Source organism: Corvus kubaryi, unplaced genomic scaffold, assembly GCF_017639235.1.
Source record: "Corvus kubaryi isolate FWS band 111438036 unplaced genomic scaffold, C.kubaryi_AGA036_p1.0 136, whole genome shotgun sequence".
Taxonomy (NCBI): Eukaryota; Metazoa; Chordata; class Aves; order Passeriformes; family Corvidae; genus Corvus; species Corvus kubaryi.
This window is the reverse complement of record NW_024580670.1, coordinates 6,440,505-6,446,504: the sequence shown is the minus strand read 5'-3', so window position 1 is coordinate 6,446,504 and position 6,000 is coordinate 6,440,505. Positions and strand designations below refer to the sequence as shown.

Here is a 6,000-nt window from a genome sequence, read left to right as displayed (position 1 = left end):
AAGAATCAGATCCCAAGAAACATAGAAAAAGTTCTTAAACAACCATGCCAGGAAGTGTTTCAGTTCCTTTTCAGCTTGAATTAAGCTAAAATTTACAAATCATTTGTAGTGGTTTGGCCTAACCTATGACATCATTGGTCAAGAATCTTTTCAAGTTTAAGATAAATGTCCGTATGTGGCTCTGAGAGACAAGAGTCTTTCCATGGTTCCTCCATAGTTTAGAGATGGAACAGCAAAACAAAAACAAGAAGAGAAATCCAGAGTTTACTCACAAATCAGTCACTGTCCTTAGGGATCGTGGATCGCTCTGCCCGCATTCCCCACCATTTGTTACAGTGGGGAAACTGCAACACGCGTATCACACAACGAGGCCCGTGGAAAAGAGATATATATATAGACCGATTCTTGATAGATGTTTCAGAGAGATGTTTATTTTCCCAGCCGCATGGCTGGGATCTGCCGAGGAACTACATTTACACACACCACACAGTCCAGCCTTAACACTGGGGAGAACTTTGGAGGAATTCAGAAGCAGAAAATCTAGGAGGAGTAAGGGGAAAAAACACAAATAGGAGATAAAAAGAAAATGAGAGAATGAAAAAGCCTTATGCTGTGTAAAATTTGCATATTAATAATATTAAAATAATGCTTGTTTATAGGAAAATTATGAACAAGCAGTGCTTGTTATTAACAGCATCTTCCTAGGACCACTTTGCACATCTGTGCTCTCCATTAATACCAAGTAGCAACCTTTGGAGCACATGTTTTTCTGTGAACACCAAAACTGTCTTACACAGATATTGGGGAACATTTCCCTAGATAAGCTGTGCATGTATTCACAAGTAAAATATGCAGCTATACCAGTCTGCACACATAAACCACTCAATTTATATGAGCAAAACAGGAGCTCAAGGCAGGTCTGTACTACAGAGACCAAGCTCTGAACTGGCAACACCAATCCATCAGGACCTGTCGCTGCCAAAAGAAAACGTAACAACCTTACAGCATGAGCCACATCTTAATTTTTGTTTGGGCTGGTTTAGCCAGCCTTCCTCAAGACCCTTGTCCATTAATACAGAATATAATTTGGACAAGAACATGCTTATTCTGACCATCTAATGCATCATTTAGGGAAATTCAGGTGTAACTAAGCCTCATAAACAATCACTACCTCCTTCTGAAAAGAATCACCTAGAAGGCTACAAATTGTATGAGTAGCAGAGTTATTTTCCCAATAAAGCTTTAATGTGTTTCATTTTTGCAATATTGGTACAAAGGAAAGTCTCACATGTACAAATGGAAATTTCAGGTGACAAATTCCAGCTGATTACCAGCAGTCAGCTTCTAAAGCTCAACCTGATTGCAAAAACTAGAAATTTTTCCATTCCTTAATAGGAGACATTAAAGCTTATTAAAACAATTCACCATTGTCTCAGCAATTCTCTGTTTCTGTACAGTGATATGTTTTCCTGGAATAACAATATCCATAGCAATTTTATGGGCGTGGTTCAGATCAAGGACGTGCTGCTAGCTGGAAAATTGCATTTGATCTCTGCTTTTTCTTATCTCTTTTCAGATTTTATTGTCTCTTAAGTTTAAAGACACTTTCATTAAAGAAATTATTTCCTTTCTTTGGGAGGTTGAATAAGAAGGCACTAAAATCAGTGAGAGCCTTTCCGTTAATTTAGGGGAGCTTTACATTAGACTTTCAATTAGAAATAGTAAGTGTAGAAGTATAAAGAAACCAAAGATAAAGGAGAGGGGAGCAGGAGGTGGAAATGTTTCACGAACATTTACAAACCTCTAAGGTTTCATTTGGCTTTATGTTAAATTTAGGTCAAAGGTTTGGGTCAGCTTTTGTTCTCCTCAGCCCCTGTTTGATCTTCTGTTCCAGAGCGGGATCTTGACAGATGCACTGTGAAAAGGGAAAAATCGGTTTTAAAAGCTGGACTCAAGATCTGCTAGAGGCAGAATGATGAGGCAACTGCTTTGCAATTTGTTTCATGTCAGAGGGAACACAATCGCCTCAGATAAAATAGTGCAGCATTGGACTTAACACTCCAGATATTTTAAGGAAATGTAATGAGAGGGACACATTAGAATTAATGCTCCTGCTTGGCATCTCCTGCAACCACCTCAGTGGTGACAAACCCTTGAGTTTTGGGGTTGTGCCAGGCCCTGAGGCAGCAGCCTTGACTGTGTTTGCCACTTGTAAAACTATTCACTTGAGGACAGTATTCTGTTGACCAGTGGCAAAACACCCAATCTCCCACAGGGAGATGGACCACTTGTCCTCCAAAGGTCACTGGACTGCAGGGTGGCAAAACCACTCTCTCCAGCCTTTGCCTGGCATTGACAAGAGAGGAGTGAGGAACAAGAGGAGGATTTTGGTACTTACGACACAGAGACACAAATAAGGCAACTCCATAAGGAGAGATAGTATCTTCAGGTTAATTTATTGTAGTTTTTATAATTTCTAGATGATATTGTGGGAAAATCAGAGCAGCTTCCTGACACGTCTTCTAGCTAACTTCAAAGGGAAGTAAAAGTTGAAAATGATTACTAAATTTAACTGAATTATGTTAATCAACTGGACAAATTTAGAGGGGGGGGAGAGCGGGGCAAAGGGCAGCTGATATATGGAAAGTAAAGAAGGATGTTAGGAGCAGAAGTGATAAAATCACTAGCCCTGGGGGACAGCAGGAGAAGCAGGCAGCTTTTAACCCCAGAGCACCAAATGTTCTGTCACAACACAATTCCTTCTGCTTCATCCCCAGCTTGCTGCTTCTGCCTGAGTCCCCTCCATCTCCACCTCAGCCACATCAGCACAAGGGTTTGCAAGGCCCCTCTAACCCAGACCACTAAGATCTGAGTTAACACAAAAACCTCCTGCACTGCTTGGGTGCAGCGTCACTGGATGGGGCTGGCACTTTACATGTGCTTTAGCTCAGATTCATCCTGTTTAGTTTAGGCATTTAACCACAGACTGTCTCTAATTCCCTTAAAATCCTTCTCCAGCAAGCAGAGAGAGGTGGGCACCCCCAGGGCCAATCCCTGCTGTTGGAGGGATCATTATTCTCCCTTGTCAGGGGGTACAGAGGGAGCTGGGCCCCAGGCACCCTCCTCAGCCCAGCATAGGACAGGCCCATGGCTGCCAGTCACACCTTCCCTTCTTCTCACAGGTGCAGGGACCAAGACATGGCCACAGAAGAATAGAGACAAAAATAGGTTTCTGACCTACTTCTTGGCAGCAGGCAGCATTGAGAGCGGCGGCTGGAGCTGAGGGGGAATAGATCATAACCACACAAACTGCACGGATGTGTTGGTCAGCTGGGAATGACATTGCCTCTCCACACTGGTTTTTCCAGCTTTCTCGTTGAAGCCTTTTCTCTCTCTTTTTCACCATCCTTGACACACAGACCTGGACGATTTCTTCCCCCTTAATTTCTGTTGATAACACATTTTCTTCTGTGTTTATTTGAAACAACATTATTTTCCATGGTTTTGAAATCAACTCAGGACACAATTGTTTTCTCGCAACATTTTGGAAACAGCATTTAAGAAACATTTTCAGAAACATGAATATTTGAAGATTATTACATTTCAATAACTTCCAAATATGAGATTCCTTTGCTTCTTGAGGGAGTTGTGCTGTAATACTTAACTCTTTTATATTAATTTTTTCCCTTTCTGATTTAAATTCAGCCATACTGTGGATTTATATTATTACTTTTCATCAATAGCAAGTACTTTCCATGCTAGCAGGCTCTCAGTGGTGTCTGCACTGAACAACAGAAAATACCTATTCCTTGGAGGAGTTTTCTCTAGACAATTTTTTATTTCTAGCCTATGTTTTTAATTATCAATATTCTGTAGTGTTTAATCTTCCACAGAAACTTCCAATATTTTTAGGACATCTTTTCAGACACCCTAATTGTTTCCTTGTGGAGACTGAACTGGATCCATGGGATGGTCAGCCTTAAATATTTGACACCTCTTACTCTTGTTTTCTCCTATAGGATGGTTTATATCAGGTTGGCTGAAGATCTGCTCTAACAGAGGGAATGGATGCTGTACACTGCACACATTCAAGCAGTCCCATTGTCATCAAGTATTAAGATGAGATAATTTCAAAGAAAACACTTCCTTTGTCCCATGCAAATAACATTTGCATTACTCATTTCAACTGGCTAAACAACAAAACCAAAGTTTTTTTCTTAATAAAAAGTGAATGGTCTTAAAGCAAACACCACAAAGAGTAAAGTTGCTGGAAATTTCCTTTCTGGGAAGGGATGCAACAGAACTGGAGTTTTATTCTTGGGTCACCAACACTTAGGGTAAACCAGGGGATTATCTTTGAAAAAATTAAAACTCTCATGAGAAAAATAGCACACTACTCCTTCTGACTGACTCCAAAGAAGAAAAAATTGCAATTTTACCCAACACATCCCATCTGGTTCATGCCTGGGAAGGCGCATTTCTTTCAGAGTGAGCTTGTTGCTGTCACATCCTCTCATCAGCTGAATCCTGGGAAGTGTCTCTCTGTTCTCTCTGTGCTGCCAGGATGCTCCTTATGCCCCTTCTGTAAACACACAGGACAGGTCTCAGCACACTCAGCAAGATACTTTCAGTTCTGTTTGCACAGAGCACTCCTTTTCCATTACAGGAAATCAGGGAAAGAGGACTCAGCCTGCCCTTTGGCCGAGAATCACAATTCTTGGGCATCCTGTAGACACAGCTGTTTAGGGTACACTCAGAAGACCCCAGCGCATTCTCAAAACAGTTTCTGAGCTTGTTTAGCTTTAAAAAACATGAGTGTTGTCACCGCTGTTGATGCCATTTGGGCTCAGATTTATGAAAAAAAAAAAGTATTTTTGATTAAATAGGCACACACCTGTACATATACTCACACTTCAGAGGTTTGGGAGAATTAGATGTAAATGGCTGTTGATGAAACTCAAGCACTGTGTGCTGGTGCTGGAATTCAGAGCCAGCTTTCCGGGATTAGGTGTCCCTGACTAACCTCAGCTGTTAGAAATTATTTTGGAGCTTGGCCCTGGCAGGTGAGGGGTCACTGTGAGGAGGAGAACAAAAGGTTTTCTTCTCTCTTCTGCCCCTGCCTTCCCCCCTCTGCAGTATTGGGCAAATGTGGTTTTAATTCAGAAATACAAATGTAATCTTCAAAGTCACTCTGAGAAGGAAGGGAGGGGGAGAGAGCAAAAAAACCTCCCAAAAAACCCCAACCAAACAACTGGATTGCAATTTGTCAAGATTTTTTTGACTCTGAACTGGAAAATCTTAACAGCCGGCTGATGAGCCAGTGGGGGAGGAAGAGAGACTGGGAGTGCTGGAGCTAGCCTGCAGTGCTCTTGAAATGCAATGAACTTTCTTGCTGTCACAAACAGCATCTAATATTTTGCTTTCTTCAAGGCCAGCCCTTTTCTGATATAAATAATCCTGTGATCCCATATCACCAGGAGTCTAGGGAAAACAGCTCCACCTTACGTGCTGTTCTTGGAGTGCTTGGAGAAGGCAAAACTGCCACCGAAAGCTGTTTGGGAGCATTAAGCAGTAAGGAAACATTTTTTCCCCTACCTTGCACTTTTGGAAGTCTCCAGGCTGGGAAGTATTTTTGTTTCCTCCAGGTTGTGACAGCAATGGCTGCATATGGGCTGCAGCTCTGACAGCAGATGTGAATAATGGAAAAGGGTTCCGAATACGAGAAGTCACTCTGAGCGCCCACTGTACTTTCTTAATGTATGTGACATTGACATAACACGCCCCAGGGCATTCTGGATCAGACCATGTTTGCCTGTTCCACGTGTTGGTTTTATGAACAGCAATCAAGTTGTAAACATGTAGGCAGTTGAAACACATGTAGGCAGCGTGTGTGGTGAGTGGCTTCCCATGCTGTGCATAGGTGGGAAGAACTGAGCAGAGGTGAGGGCAGCAGAAACAACATTTTACCATGAGAGGAGAAGAATCCTGCTCCCTGGCAGG

At 42.0% G+C, this 6,000-nt stretch overlaps 1 long non-coding RNA gene across 11 annotated transcripts in view; it reads right to left on the bottom strand.

The window, feature by feature from the left end:
* Window positions 1-411: 411 nt before the first annotated feature.
* The window catches only part of LOC121658199, a 52,931-nt gene continuing 47,342 nt past the window's right edge, over window positions 412-6,000 (bottom strand). For 9 of the 11 annotated variants that reach the window (XR_006013885.1, XR_006013877.1, XR_006013876.1 and 6 more), the window contains 4 exons: window positions 4,440-4,582; window positions 3,238-3,447; window positions 1,802-1,915; window positions 412-540 (listed from right to left, as the gene is read on the bottom strand). This is a non-coding gene — a long non-coding RNA (uncharacterized LOC121658199). Of the gene's footprint in view, window positions 541-1,801; window positions 1,916-2,398; window positions 2,527-3,237; window positions 3,448-4,439; window positions 4,583-6,000 lie in introns of all 11 variants that reach the window. The other 2 variants (XR_006013883.1, XR_006013879.1) reach the window with 2 other exon arrangements.